The following is a 16934-nucleotide window of genomic DNA, read 5'->3' on the forward strand; positions in this document are numbered from 1 at the left end:
ATATTAAAACCATTAGGCAAGTTAGAATAATTCATTCAAACTATTCATTGAAATACTGACTTTAAATAGGGTCGATTTGGATACAAGACTAATCAATTTTAATAAAAAAAACTAGATTTCATCCCACCACTTCAGTTGAGAACAAGGGTCATTAACATATCGTCCAACCTCCCTATGTCATCGGACTTCCTTCTAAATCTTACTTACATTAAACAGTAAAGAGATACGAGATCGTAAATAATGCAAAGGTACACATTTTAAAATATATTATTTGCCATTGCATACCTCTCTTTTGGGCCTCCCTTTGTCATGAGTTTTTAAAGTTTAGTTTTGCATGATCCTGATAGTATATTACATTATTAGTCCTGAAAATAGGTGTTTAGCGGACGAGTGTGGTCGTTCCCGTGCGATACAAAAATGTGTGGAAATATTTATGGAGTTGGACAATAGTATAGAAAATTTGTATAGGTATGTATAGGCTGAGAGCAGGATTTCTTATTTAAAGTGGCAGGGATTACCTTACTAGTCAGGTGAAACATATTTTAGACGAGTGACGTTCAATTTTGTACGCCATACTACTCGAAGATAACTTAAAAAATAAAACAAAAAAAGTACACATCCATATATATATTTTTAATGGACTAATCACTACTCATAACCTCTAGGAGAGGTTATGTTTTGTTTATAATCACTTATGGCCAAATGTAATCAGCTAGTCCGGTAAAAACTCATTACAGTACAGTCATACATTTAATTAAGCTGGCTGCAAACCGCTAGTTTCTGGACTAAATCCTTGCGTGGTGAACCATGCCCTCGCGCCTGCACCCAGACTAACGAAAAGGAAGCGTGATCCATGCGCAGGCCCGAGGAGCGGCTCACAAAACTTTACTTAACAAAATGAGAACCATGGATGGAGGCTCAAGAACAACACGCCATTTGAGAGAAACGAGCTGTAATTAACCATTTAAAAGAATAACACAACAACAATAATTAACAATAATACATGAATTAAATACTCTCAATTAAACTTTAAAAAATTTTGATACCCGTTTACCCTACTAACTTACAATTATTTCATTAATCATTTTCAAATAGGCTAAATTTCAAAAATAAATCTTACTAGCTTTTACCTTTCAAAAAACTTTTAAATTAACAAATTACAACAATGATATATATAATGACTCTTATAATAAATTCATTTTATCTGGTAACTATAGAAACTTTAGGGGCCCCAAATTAGAATTCAATAGAATATTTAATAAAATTATAAAATTTAAAAAAGATCAACAAGTAGCCTAAAGAATTAAAATTTAAAAAGAATAACAATTAATAACTATGTATAGGCCTATAACAATAATAATTTCAAATAGTCTCTTGGGTTGCTTTTTTTTTATAAATAAAATCAAAAAACATAACGACAGTGGGTAACTTGCGGTAGTGCGGTTGGGTTTTGGGCCAGGTCTAGAAGTTCAGCACCGGAGGGGGAACCAAGCAGGGCGGAGAGGGGGCCAAGGTCTACGAGGCAGCCATGAGTTACAAATTTCCTCCGCCAAGGTCGAAACGGTCCAGTGCATAGTCCTCCTCACGGGCCCCAAAAGGCGCGCGTGGCGCGATAAATTTACACCATTGCGTAGCAGAACAAAAGTAAAGAACAATTAACAAAACTGCTTTGCAAAAAATAAAGCATAGAAACAGATGTTAAAGGATAAATTTGTTCTGAAAATCCTCTGCGAGGCAAACGGCTCTGACGTCGCTGAACCTATGAGTTGCTGGCGGAAAGAGTAAGAAAAACAAGACTCACAGCCTTGTTCGGGGTCGTGAAAGTGACAACGAAACACTGAACTAGCCTACTATAAAAAAAAAACACTTGAACCATTGATCATGAGTCGTGACATTCGCCCGGTGGAAATAGTCACGGCTCAACCTCCCTCCCCAAAAGAGGACACTCCTCTCCAAAAGGGACAAACAAACAAGCCTCTCCCCCACTTCCTGAAAAGAGATTGATCTGAAAGACAACTCAAGTGTCTGTGGTGGGGAACGCCAAGGGACTTCCAAACTGAGGGGAAAACTCACCCCCAGGGTTTGCTCTGGCCAGAGCTGGAAAATTTTGTGAGGGAAATTCCTTCGCAGAACACAGGGGACAGGAGAAGTGATCAGGTTCTCTGGCCCAGTGCACTTCCCACCCAGACACAAGAGGAAAGAAAATTGCCTACGGAAGAGTTCCGCGGAAGGGCTTGAGATGAGAAATGTGCGCCCTCCGGAACACTTTTCCAGTCCGCGGATCTCCAAGCTCCGCCGTGACAGGCGTCAAAAACCTCAGGATGCGGTGGGGACCTGACCACCGATGACACAACTTTGCAGCTCTCTTGTCCACAGCCGAACTGGCTGGATGAGCTTTACAAAACACCAAATCCCCCACCTGGAAAGGGTTGTCTACTCTACCACGATTGTGCTTCCTCCGGACCAATTCCCTAGCTCTGATCAAGTTTCTCCTGGCCGCTTGCCAAGTTGCCTTGACATCAGCCGCACCAGGAGGAAGCAGAAGGTCGCCAATTCCCCACACATTCGCTAACGGGTTGTTAGGCGGATAGCCTAGAAACAGCTCGAAAGGGACCGCCTTGTGACTCTCATGGTGAGCAGTATTGAAAGCAAACTGAAGCCAAGGGAGTTCCTGATCCCAGGTGGTCTGCTTGTCAGCATGGAAAGCTATGAGAGCGGAACGAAGATTGCGATTGAACCTTTCAGCATGAGAAGGCTGTGGATAGTAAGGGGAAGTAGTCACATGGCGGATTCCGTGCCCAAAGCACATTCTTTTGAACAGATGGGAAACAAACTGTGTTCCGTTGTCGGAAACAATGGTGGCGGGTATTCCAAAATGTTGGAAGAGGTGTGTTCGAAGTACCTGCACGGTGAGCTGTGCAGTGGCATTCCTTAAGGGAAAAAGCCAACAAAACTTGGAGAAGGCATCCACACAAACAAGTAGGAACTTATTTCCTGACTTGCTACGCGGGAGAGGCCCTACATAGTCAATGAAAACCTTCTCCAAAGGTCTTTCCGCCACCTCAGATGACAACAAACCAAACTTAGAGTTTTGAGCGGGCTTGCTCAGTGAGCACGTTTGACAAGAACGCACCCTAGCAGCAAGATCCCGATCCATACCCTTCCAGATGAACATTTCCCTAACCTTCGCAATGGTCTTGTGGATACCTAGATGCCCACCCACAGGAGAAGAATGAAAATACTCAAAGACCATAGGGATTAGAAGACTAGGCAGCACAACTTTAGGTTTACCTCGCTGCCGAGCGCGACAGCAAAGGGCACCCTGGGACAGAAAATATGGGGGGTGGGCTCCCCCATTTTGAAGCTCACCAATGATCTTTGCCAGCTCAGGATCCTTCAGCTGATGGGGAATGAAATCAGAAAAGGCGAGTGGAAACTCCAAGAGCACGGCACAACCCGGTTGCTCTTGGTCAGAAGGAGGATCGTCGGGTGAATGGTACATCCTAGATAGTGTGTCCGCAATCACATTCTGAGTGCCTCGAACGTGTTGCACTTGGAACTTAAGGGACGATATTTGGACAACCCAACGACCAATTTTCCCAAGCTGGCGTGGATGTGCAAGAAGCCACGAGAGTGCCTGGTTGTCGGTTTCCAATAAAAACTCCTTGTGCTCCAAAAAGCGTCTGAATTTATTGACTCCAAACACGACAGCCAAACACTCGAGTTCATACACCGAAGAGCTTTTCTTTTCGCAGGGACTCAAAGTGCGTGAGGCGTACGCAATTGGCTGCCTAACACCATCCACCTCTTGTGACAACACAGCCGCAATTGCGACGGAGGAAGCATCTGTTTGCAAGACAAAGTTTTGATTGAAATCCGGCATCGCCAAAACAGGGGGCTGCATGATAGCCTCCTTGAGAAGGTCAAAAGACGTCTGCTGCGCTTCACCCCAGACAAACTTGGCGCCCTTCTTCCGAAGCTCATTGAGAGGAGCCGCCAATTCAGCAACATTGGGTATGAAGCGTCGGTAAAAACCTACCATGCCGATGAACCTAGCAATACCCTTGACATCTCTGGGAGGAGGAAACTCCCTGATAGCCTGGGTTCTAGCGGGGTCGATGCAGACGCCTCTATGAGAGATAAGATGACCAAGGAACGAAATTTCCGGCTTTGCAAAACTAACCTTGTCAGGATTCACGGTAAGGCCAGCCCTATTCAATCTACTCATGACTTCTTCAAGATGAATCAGGTGATCTTCGAAGCTCTCACTGTACACCAAGAGATCGTCGAGGTAATTGAACACAAACTTGAACTTGACATCATGAAAGATGGAATCAAGGAGTCTGGTGAGAGTCTGGGCCCCCACAGCAAGACCCATCGGAACTCTTGTGAACTGATACAAATTCCACGGAACGCAGAAAGCAGTGAGAGGTCGAGACTCAGGTTTCAAAGGAATCTGATGATAGGCCTGATTCAGATCAAAAACAGAAAAATACTTGGCCTTACCGAACCAATCAAACGCAGAATGCAAATCGGGGAGAGGCACAGAGTCGATTTCAATTTGCGCATTCAATTTGCGATAGTCCAAAACCATTCGGGACTTGCCATTGGGTTTTGGGACGAGAAAAGCTGGACTAGCGTAGCTCGAACGGGAAGGTTCAATGACACCATTTTCCAGAAGTTCGTCAATGATTTTTCTGAGAGTTTCCATTTTGGGTGGAGCTAATTTGTATGGTTGAGAGCGAACGGGACGGGTATCTGTTAGACGAATCTCGTACTCTAACAGGTTAGTGACTCCAAGCTTTGGCGTCAGCACATCTGGGAAACGAGAACACAAGGTTCTGATGGCTTCAGCCTCGCAAGTAGTCAGATGCCCTAACGGATCAATTGTTGGCTTGCTGGGTATCTCAGGCTCGACTACCGCAGCACCACCACCAATTTCATCAGCAAAAGATATTAATACCCGTCTCGCAAATCGGAAAAAACACTGACCTCTGCCTAAATCCAAAATTAGGCCAGTGTGCTTGATAAAATCCGCTCCCAAAATGACAGGGAAACAAAGGTCCTTAGCCACCCAAAAACTCCAAACCCAAGAAAAATGTTCAATTTTGAACTTGAAACGGGCTTCATAGATGATGGGAAGGGGTGAATTTGACGCAGTCCAGCAGATAGGGGTTTTTCGCTCAACTTGCTTGATAAGCCCAGACGATTCAAGTTTTTCAAAAAGGGACAAGGAAATGAGGCAACGGGCTGACCCAGAATCCACTAGGGCCTTCTGCACCGTGGAACCTATGAAGATGTTGAGACGTGGGCAAGTTGAGCGCGCCGCTTTCACGCCCATGGTAGCAAGGCCCGCAATCCCCCGCAGCAGAGGCTCGGTCACAGGCACAACACTCCCAGAAGGGGAGGCAACAGAAACATTAACTGACTTTAACTTAGACTTTGACTTACTTGAAAAAACATTCAAATTATTGCCCTTTACATTATCACCAACAACCTCACAGGAAGGATTGGGCAATTTTTCCTCCTGTGAGCAAACTAGTTTTTTGGACCACGTCCAAAATTTCCACCTTGACGGCAATGCCGCCGAATGTGACCTGGTTGCCCACAACCAAAACAAACAACAGATTGCCTCTGCCACTGCGGCGGTTCAGGACCCAACCCCACGGGTGCTACGACAGCATGATGACCAGCTAGGGGAAGATGCCCCGCCGCTTGGTCTCTCTGAAAATCAGCGTCCTGGACAGATCTCGAAAGGATGGAAAGTCTGTCCAGATCCGCAAAAGATGAAGGCCGTGGTGCAAAAACCAGACGGGAGCGTTCCTCAGGCTTCAACCCCTGAAGCACAATGTCAATGAGCTCAAGCTCACTGATCCCCAAACGCAAGACCCTTTCCACCGTGCGAATGTCCCCCACGTACTGGCTGAGAGACTCGGTTGGCTGCTGAGGACGAAAAACTCTCTCAACTTTCAGCTTCTCCATGACCCGACGGGGCACGAAAAGCTCCAAAACTTCTTTATGAAAAACATCAAAGGTGACGCCTCTGCGCAAACAATCAAGCAATCTGTCCCCCAACGGTTTCAGACAGTATGGAGCAATGAGTTCCATCAAAGTTGCGTCTGACATGCCAGGGTATTCACGCATGCGCAAAACACTCTCCAGAAAAAAACAAAGACCATTCACATCTAACCCGTCCACCGGCCGGAAACCACTCAGGACAGAGGCAAGGGGATGGGGAAGTTTGCCAAAGGAGTTAGAGATGGAAGGGGAACTATGAACTTGAGAAGGAAAGGGAGATGGGGACTGGACATTCAGCGTAGCCGCAGCCAAGGTGGACGTGTGAGAGGGGGACGGTGTGACATTTGCATTTGACATTTGAACATTTGCAGGCAACTGGAGCAGTGTACTTGGCGTAGGCGGAGCCTGGGGGGTATCCACTGGAGCCACAACTTCAACAACAGACTTTGGCACTTCGTTTGAAATTTCCAAAGAACGGTTGTCTTCAAAAATTTCAACTTTCTCTTTGACAGACTTTCCTGCCTTAATACTCTCCAAAATACCTTCCAGCTCAAGGATTCAGGCCTCCACCCAACTCTTGTCTTCATCCTGGATTTCAGGTTGCCCCAAAACCAAGAGTAGACGCTTACGCCAGTGCGTCAGCTGTGTGATAGCCGAACCCTTAGCTGAGCCCATAGGCAAACTACTCCAACTATTAATTTCCCCACTTAGCTCTTCCATCCTCTCTTTACATGCCTCCAGTTCCTCATCCAAACTGAGCGACTCAACCCAAGCTTGAGGCATGCTAGCAATTTGTCTGAACTGTGTACGCAAAGTGCGTACATCAGTTCCAGGAGTCTCCCCCCGGGACCGCACCTCGTACACCAGCTCCGGCTTCCTCAAATATTCCGGCACAATTGACGCCATACCGAGTCTCAACCAGCACTTGACTCAAAACAACAGCCAACAAAAATTTTTTTTTACAAAACAAACACAGAAATTTAATTCCTAAGGCTTCTGGACGTTGATGCCTACGCACCTGATGGGGCCCAAAAGAAGAACCTGCCCATTCATACCGCAAGTACCGCAAGAAAAAACAACAACAAATGACCCACGAACGTACACACACACAAACATACACCGATACATACACTAGACAACACCTAACACTTGTGTGATGGGGTGTACACACAAACCAAGTTTCACGACAAGGCACCCAGGACGCAACCCACTAACCACGCTCTGCTACCAGATGAACCATGCCCTCGCGCCTGCACCCAGACTAACGAAAAGGAAGCGTGATCCATGCGCAGGCCCGAGGAGCGGCTCACAAAACTTTACTTAACAAAATGAGAACCATGGATGGAGGCTCAAGAACAACACGCCATTTGAGAGAAACGAGCTGTAATTAACCATTTAAAAGAATAACACAACAACAATAATTAACAATAATACATGAATTAAATACTCTCAATTAAACTTTAAAAAATTTTGATACCCGTTTACCCTACTAACTTACAATTATTTCATTAATCATTTTCAAATAGGCTAAATTTCAAAAATAAATCTTACTAGCTTTTACCTTTCAAAAAACTTTTAAATTAACAAATTACAACAATGATATATATAATGACTCTTATAATAAATTCATTTTATCTGGTAACTATAGAAACTTTAGGGGCCCCAAATTAGAATTCAATAGATGCAACCTCAGGGTTTTTAGGTTCGTGCTTGGAACTCTCTTTTATTACCAATTTCCTTGCTAATAGCCTATTTTAATTTGAAACTTTTTTTTATGATAATAAAGTTAGCCTTTGATTTCTTTTTTTACTAAATAATTTTATATAGAATTTGGATAAGATTGTTCTAAAACAAAAGTCTTTACTTGAATCAAGAATATAGATTTTAACAGCTAGGAGGCTACTCGATCCACCTCAGAATTAGGCTAATGTTCTCAAATTGTCCAACACTTAAATAGAATTGTCTGTAATAATAAGATGGAGATTACCAAATTTCTTCCAAGTTTCCACATTTCTTCTTGTTTAAACTATTTGAAATAATTAGACTATTGGTTTAGCTTTTCACTTTTTACTAGAAAATATTATAATATAAAAATCATACAAACTAGTTTTTACACTTTCATCAGGCTAGTTCATGATAGAAGAAGGAAATCCAGTTGTTACTTAACACATGTTTTTCAGCAACAATATATTCAGGTCTTCTAGATCTTGATGTTCACTGTTACTTTTTAGTCACTTAGGCCAATTAATAGTATATGAAATTTAATTTGGGTAAATTACTTTTTGAGATTTTGTTTGGATATATATAATTATTTTTACTTTAGCTTGTGTTTGAAATAGATTTTAAACATAGTATATTTTAAATAGGCTTTTAGGCTTAATTGACTGGTAATAGGCTATTTATATATTATTTAACTATACAAAATTTTATGAACTGTTGCAATATCCCCGCAGAAACCTCATATTACATGTAATATGAGGTTTCGATACACAGTGAAATAAATTTTGGTTTGAAATGTGAACATTTAATAAAATAAGACTTAACTATTAATGAAGAACGATAGGTGGAACATGGTTATTTAAATACAAATACTTAATCAACACAATTATTGAATAATGAACAATATAACAACAAAATTATAACAATTAATAACATTAAAGATATGAGAAAGGAAGTACTATTGTTTATGTATTGGGGACAATGGGGAATATGAATTTCTCATCACTATTATTATAGTTCATATGAGTTATTATTCCTTAACATCTTTTCTCACATCACACTTTTCTTAATTAAGTTAATATTTCATTACACTGCAGAGCGTCTATTTTATGTTTTTTTTAATTTATATATTTCTTCTGGTATGTAATTCACTTTGTGGAGTGTCTATATTATTTACATTTAACTATTTACATGGGTTTATGGTCTCTCTACACATACTTTTCATTTAATTTTCTTCAATTTAAAATTTTCTTTATTATTTTTCATTCACATACTTTTGATTATTAAACTTGTATCTTCGGCTGAGGAAGAATATATCTTTTTAGTGCTGAAATGTCGTATGGTCCAAATGTCTTCTTATCATCTAGAGTGCTTACATAAGTTGAATGCCCTAAAATTGTACTGATCTTGAATGCGCCTTCGTAGACTTCCTGTATTTTTTCTCATATTTAAGTTAGGAGTGTAATTAATATAATGTAGATTGTTGTTTGTTTTCATATCATTATTAATACTGTACTATCATAATTATCTTCATAATATTTATCATCATTATTTTCGTTCTCAATGCTTCGCCTTGGGCTTTGCTCAAATACAAAATTGCAGTTTATACCTTCACCAGATACCTCTCCGAACTTCAAAGTAATATTATTATCTTTAATCTTCAATTTAATAACTTTTTCTTTAAAATTCATTTCAAACTGCCATATATTTAATACATCATTCCCAATTATTAAATTCCTAACTAAGTTTGGTATGAGTAAAACTTGTAGTTGAGTTTCTTCATTTTCTATCATTACAGGTAACATTATGATTTTAGTTATGCGCTTAGATCGATCTCCCGTAGCCGTTTTAATATGTGTATTTGTAATTGGCAATTCTTCAAAATGACCTATGTGGTGTTTATTTTCTAGGAACCATTTTTCCGATATACATGATACATTAGAGCCGGTGTCAATTAGGGCATTTATCTTCAATTTATTAATTTTAACACTAATTTCTGGAAAATCAATTTGTTTAATCTCGTGGGAATCATTAATTGATTCATCTTCTTCACTTAATAAAAATTCTCTGTCACAACAGATAACATCAGTTTCATAACAATTATTTATTTCATTATATACATTTGGCCTTATTTTTCCGAGGGGATTTTCTTGCACTGAAGAGACAATTAAGGGAATATTATTTTGAGGGGAAGTAGTGTGTAGGCCATTTTTGCTCTCAGTGCTCTTTAGTTTAAATCCGACTTATGTAGTTGGTCGGTTTTATCGATTATGGTGGTACAGACCTGTCGTTGTTCTGGGGTCATATAATTGGGTTCAGTTCGGTTTCCGTTCGTAGTGGGATAATTATTTGAATTTTGTGGAAATCTGCCTTGTGGGTAAGGGAACCAGTTTTGTTGGTTTGGCCGGTTGTTGTATTGTTGGTTGTGGTTATATGGTCGATTGTTTTGTTGATAATTCATGTCATATCTTGGTTGGTATGCATTTTGGTTGATGTTATTAGTGTGGTCAGGATATCTGTTTTGTGGTTGTGTGTTATAGTTGGGCCTTGGTTCATTTCGGTTTGTCGCTGGTGTATTGTGTGATGGGGGATGGTTTTGTTTGTTCCGGCGATTTCCGTCTTTTATATCTTCACGCTGGAGGATCGATTCAAATGCAAATATTGTGTTGGCATTCTGTACTATGCGAGCATCTTGAATTAGTTCACTGAAGTGATCGCTTAGCAATGTAATAATTTCTTCATCAGTCAAAGGTGGGGACATTGATTTCAACGTTATGACTCTCTCTATAAAGTATTCTGAGCGGGTCAGTTTTCCTCCAGGACGGTACCTCTCGGTTTCCAATCTATGTCGAATTCCACGCTGTACTGATTGGCTCCAAAATTTCATGAGAAACATGCTCTCAAACTCATCCCATGTATTAATATTACTTTTGATAAGATAAAACCATCGTGAAGCGCACCCTTCTAAACTCATCTCTATCGTATCAATTAAGAATTCTTTAGGGTCGGTTGTGGGACTCTGGCGAACCAAATTGCGACAGTAATATTTTTGTAGTTTGTTTAAGAACTCTTTGGGGTTGTGTGCTTGTCCAGTGAATTTAGGTACGTTATTTGAGTCAACGTTAGTTCCGCTACCACAAGATACATAAATGTTAGGGGTGAATGTACTCTGTTTAACAGTGGCTTCGTTTTGTAGAGATTCAATCTTGTTATGATGTTCACTTAGTGTTATTTTCATATTTTCTATTAATTCAATGTTTTGTTCAACTCTGTCTTGATTTGCTTTAATCTGTGGTTCTAGTTGTTCTTGAATCCGTTGAGTATTTTCACTTACTGTGTGTCTGAGTTGTTTATGTTGTGTTTCATATGTTTCCTGAATTTGACTTTGAATATTATTTAAATTAGTATTCATAGTCTGGCTCATCTCTTCCCTAATAATTTTATTTTGGGTATGGACTAAGCTATTTACTTCAGTTTTATGGGCATTTAGATCTGCTTTCAGGTCCATTTTTAGATTATAGGAGCTTTCAGCAATTTGGGTAGCTAATTTAGATTCAATTGATTTCATTTCCTCTGATTGTTTTTGTTGATTTTCCTTCACATAGTTTAATTCCAATTGTAGTTTATTTTGTGATTCAGTGATTGATTCAATTTTAGTGTCAAGGATTTTATAGTGGGTCTTTATTTCATCTTTAATGCTGGTTTCCAACGATATCATTTTATTATCCAAAGATTGGAATAGCGTTTGAATTTGGGTCATAAAGTCGGGTTTCGGGTCGGGTAGTTGAGTGACGGTGCTTGCTGTAGCATGTTGAGAAGCTCGCTGTGATTGATCGTCATGAAACTGTGTTGTGATTGGCTGTTGTGTTTCTGTTGCCGTCGTAAGGAACGTAGACCTATCAGCTGTCATATTCATTCCTATCATTCCTTGTTCATCGTTCACCGGGACGTTGGCTTGGTCAGTAAAATTTGTTTGCTTTGAGGTTAGGGCTACAATTTCTGATGACTCGGAACCGTGGAATGATCGCTCGTCCAAGGATTTGTCCTCTAAGTGTGTTTGTTGTGATGATGTTTCAGGGCTTTTCGCTGTTAGAGTGCATGATTCATCTTCACTAATATCGCTGGTGTTAGTGTTTGTGTGAATTTCAATGTTGTTGTCTTCTTGATTATTATCGTCACTATCCCCGCTATTTTCGACTAGTTTCCTAGAGGGTTTAGGGTTTGGGCGTAAATTGTATTGACTCGTCATCTTGAATATCTTTAACTAACAGGTGACTGATAGGCTAATTATGAAAGGGGAAACAGGTGGGGAATCTTAACTTAGGTACCTTTATAATAGTACAACACTCTTATAGGCTATTCTTAGTTTAACCTAAAAATTGCTATTTCAAACACATAAGCTAGGCCTACTTGTATTATTAGCAAGGTTTGGTCAATAAGAGAGCCCCACTTGTTGCGGCGCCAATTGCAACCTCAGGGTTTTTAGGTTCGTGCTTGGAACTCTCTTTTATTACCAATTTCCTTGCTAATAGCCTATTTTAATTTGAAACTTTTTTTTATGATAATAAAGTTAGCCTTTGATTTCTTTTTTTTACTAAATAATTTTATATAGAATTTGGATAAGATTGTTCTAAAACAAAAGTCTTTACTTGAATCAAGAATATAGATTTTAACAGCTAGGAGGCTACTCGATCCACCTCAGAATTAGGCTAATGTTCTCAAATTGTCCAACACTTAAATAGAATTGTCTGTAATAATAAGATGGAGATTACCAAATTTCTTCCAAGTTTCCACATTTCTTCTTGTTTAAACTATTTGAAATAATTAGACTATTGGTTTAGCTTTTCACTTTTTACTAGAAAATATTATAATATAAAAATCATACAAACTAGTTTTTACACTTTCATCAGGCTAGTTCATGATAGAAGAAGGAAATCCAGTTGTTACTTAACACATGTTTTTCAGCAACAATATATTCAGGTCTTCTAGATCTTGATGTTCACTGTTACTTTTTAGTCACTTAGGCCAATTAATAGTATATGAAATTTAATTTGGGTAAATTACTTTTTGAGATTTTGTTTGGATATATATAATTATTTTTACTTTAGCTTGTGTTTGAAATAGATTTTAAACATAGTATATTTTAAATAGGCTTTTAGGCTTAATTGACTGGTAATAGGCTATTTATATATTATTTAACTATACAAAATTTTATGAACTGTTGCATAGAATATTTAATAAAATTATAAAATTTAAAAAAGATCAACAAGTAGCCTAAAGAATTAAAATTTAAAAAGAATAACAATTAATAACTATGTATAGGCCTATAACAATAATAATTTCAAATAGTCTCTTGGGTTGCTTTTTTTTTTATAAATAAAATCAAAAAACATAACGACAGTGGGTAACTTGCGGTAGTGCGGTTGGGTTTTGGGCCAGGTCTAGAAGTTCAGCACCGGAGGGGGAACCAAGCAGGGCGGAGAGGGGGCCAAGGTCTACGAGGCAGCCATGAGTTACAAATTTCCTCCGCCAAGGTCGAAACGGTCCAGTGCATAGTCCTCCTCACGGGCCCCAAAAGGCGCGCGTGGCGCGATAAATTTACACCATTGCGTAGCAGAACAAAAGTAAAGAACAATTAACAAAACTGCTTTGCAAAAAATAAAGCATAGAAACAGATGTTAAAGGATAAATTTGTTCTGAAAATCCTCTGCGAGGCAAACGGCTCTGACGTCGCTGAACCTATGAGTTGCTGGCGGAAAGAGTAAGAAAAACAAGACTCACAGCCTTGTTCGGGGTCGTGAAAGTGACAACGAAACACTGAACTAGCCTACTATAAAAAAAAAACACTTGAACCATTGATCATGAGTCGTGACATTCGCCCGGTGGAAATAGTCACGGCTCAGTGGGAAGTTCGTTAAAGCTGTGTCGTATGCTGTAAATATGTTTAAAGTGTGTTGGTTGATTAATTCATACATTTTTTAAACACTTTTATATACCCCAGATTTTTGTGTAATTTGCAAGGTCACTGACTAAGTAATATTGGGGTTTAATTTTTAATTTACATTGTTGAAATAATCAGAGAACGTGATTTATTTTATATCTGGATACTGTCAATTTCATGAAATTTGTCATTAACATGTTAGTCACGGAGCTTACGTGGACTTTTAAACCTAACGAACATTTGGTTTTTGAAGTTTTTCTATTGTATTTTGAACAAGATCTATTGCATTCTATGTTCTTAGTGACCAATAAAAATACTGAATCTAAATGAAAAATCCACCATATAGCAGAGGGGTTTCTTGAAATGTGCAAATAATACTTCGGCCGCAAATTGACATAAATATTCATAAAGTTAGGAACTGCAAACTGAGCAGCATCGCGGACACGACAAACACAAATATTTGGCTTCCGACGTAAATTCGTAAGTGGTTGGTTTAGTAAGTTACAATTAAAAAACTAATCTCATAAATTACATCTTTTGCAATACAATAGTTGACAACTGTACCAATAAGTTAACACGTCTACAGTGTGTAGAAAAATGATTTCTTTCAATGTACCTTTTGCCTTTCTAAACATAGACATCCTTCGTCTGGGGTTTCAACAGGAGTCTTATGCTCTAATATGCCTAATGTTTCTTACTAATTGTAATCAAACAGAGATTATAATTATTACAGACCAACAAGTGTAAGAAACGCAGCTGTGAAATGAGCAACGATTTGTAAACCGTATACATTACATTAATGAAGGTAATATACGTTAAAAATATAAAATGACATAAATGAATGAAACATGATTTATCTCAATAAAAAATAAGATACAAAATAAATACACAGTTTGAAATAATCCCCAAATGAGCTACCGGTACAGCCTGGGGTTGAGAATTGATTCCTTTATACGCACAGTAAAAACAATCAGATTTGGATTCAAAACAAATTATATTTACAAAAATGTAACTATGAAATAATTGTTTGATTTATAAGACAAAAATGGCTTAGCTGTTAATTTCAAAGTAATGTTTCATTACTGCTTGAAAGAGCTATTTGCACATGTTAATGTATATTTTGGTAAATGAAGATAAATATAAAATATTTACCTCATATTTAAGTTTTCCAGGGTTTGCGATGACACTAACTGCACAAATAGCCATCCGAGTTTAGCTGGCAAAACTGAGTCAAGAGAACGTTTCTATTTATATTTACCGAAATGTATCCAATGTTTACTCCATGAAACTCATACATTGCACAAGGTACCAGAGCCATTGACAATCCCTTCTCTGCTAAAATAAATACTAGATCACAAACCCAGGACTATCTAACCATAAAATCTATGGTTTTCATATTAATCACAGCAATATACTGACGTTGAGTTTCTGTTATATGTACTATCACATATTTAAGAAGCATTTAATACATTATAATACTTTAAATATAATAGGTGTTAAATCTTCCTGGATAGGCTTCCACGGTCACTTCCAACGATGAACACTAACACTCACCGACGTTTCGGTCTCGATACAGAGTGCCATCTTCAGGGGGACTTGACTCCGCACGGATAAAAAATTATCGTTTTTGACACGGCCTTCGCCAGACATAATGTTTGTCAAAACAGGTGTACTTAGTTTATGAGGAAACTAATATATAAAATATAAGGTTGGCTAGTTTTTCTATAATTGCAATTATTGTGGCTTTGCAGTTTTTAGTTATAGTTTTGCGAGTAGTTAAATTATTATGCTGTTTGATATAAATATTCTTTATTACAACGTAATCAAATGGCCAGTGAAGTTAATAATTAAGATTTAGTTTTTATTTAATTTACAATCTGTTCAAGTTGAACAATAAGTATAATTGAGTTAAATTAAAATATTTCTTAGCACTTTGTGTTTAAAGTAAATCGAGCATTCACAAGGGTAACTAAATATTATAAAGTAATGTAAAACATACAATGAAAGGAGACAAATAAACAAGACCCGCTGGGCCTGTGCCTAGAATATTCAGGGACATAACTTGGTATAGAATTATGTAAAATGCGTTTCCTTTTACAGAATGAAAATGGCTTGATTATTTGAATTTAAACACAATTTGTTTGGAATCAAAACTATCTATATTTTGATGTTGAACGCCTTCTGTTGTTTTAAGGATGTTCTTGAGTGATCTAAGGTACAAATAGTTTACAGTATTAAGTTTACAGTAAAATTTAAAAATTCTTTTTGTAATATTGCAATAGCTTGACAAAAGCTGGCATTTATGAAATAAATCCAATTTTCTTTTTTATTTATAAATAATGTGAGCAGGGTTTGTGTATTATTCATATATTTAGATTAAGATGACTATCAATTGACTTCAAACCCAAACAATACACATTCTGTAATAATTTCAGAACTAAATCGATTTAGCAAAAGTTAGTACAAAACTATATTTTAAGAAGTATTGTTATTTTAATTTTGTTGTTATTTACTAATTAATATTAACGAGAGCACGCCCCGTGGTCGAAAAATCGACCAAAAGTATGTTTTGTGCAAACTTCTCTATTTTCACCCCACACTGTAAATAAAACATGTGATTGGAATGTCTTCCATTTGTTTTGATTTTCTGTTTATATTTTGTTGTTATTTCGTCATCACCATAGCAACCCATAAGACCCATGTTAATTTTTTAAAATTTCAAATTAATTTTTTGTGCTTATTTTTGAGCCTATTTTAATTTATAAAGGGATTCTGCACACCTACAGGAAAATAACTTTCTAACGGTATGCGTAGATTTTCCCTACGATACACACGAGCTGAGAAAAAAGGTTTTAAAGAAACATGCCTGCCTATTAATATATAGATAGATTATAATTGTTATATTTATTAGTTATTTACTATATAACGAAAGAAGAAACAATATTTTGCATGCTGAATTTTTGTGGAGTAATACTAACTTGCAAACGTTCTCTTATCTTTTAACACTTATTAATAATTTATGAGTGTGGGTCAAAATCCACACACGTTATTAAAATAAAATAAAAAGTTGATAAGAATAAACTAAATGAATCAATAGGTCAACACATTTTACAAAGTAAAATTAATTTTGGCAATAGAGAAATGACAAGCACAGTTTTGTAGTTGTAACCTCATTTTTCAAGTCCTTAAATTTTATAATTTTCTAAGACCTGATTATTTGAGGGGGTTCCTTCCGGACTACTGGACAATGACTATT

At 37.8% G+C, this 16934-nt stretch overlaps 1 pseudogene; it reads right to left on the bottom strand.

Annotated features, from left to right (window-relative positions):
• LOC129000237 (uncharacterized) overlaps nucleotides 1-11986 on the bottom strand; it is a 31451-nt pseudogene extending 19465 nt beyond the window's left edge.
• Between the last annotated feature and the right edge of the window lie 4948 nt (nucleotides 11987-16934).

Source organism: Macrosteles quadrilineatus, unplaced genomic scaffold (assembly GCF_028750875.1).
Source record: "Macrosteles quadrilineatus isolate MER2022 unplaced genomic scaffold, UCM_ALF_1.0 Scaffold_8__2_contigs__length_117827958, whole genome shotgun sequence".
Classification (NCBI taxonomy): domain Eukaryota; kingdom Metazoa; phylum Arthropoda; class Insecta; order Hemiptera; family Cicadellidae; genus Macrosteles; species Macrosteles quadrilineatus.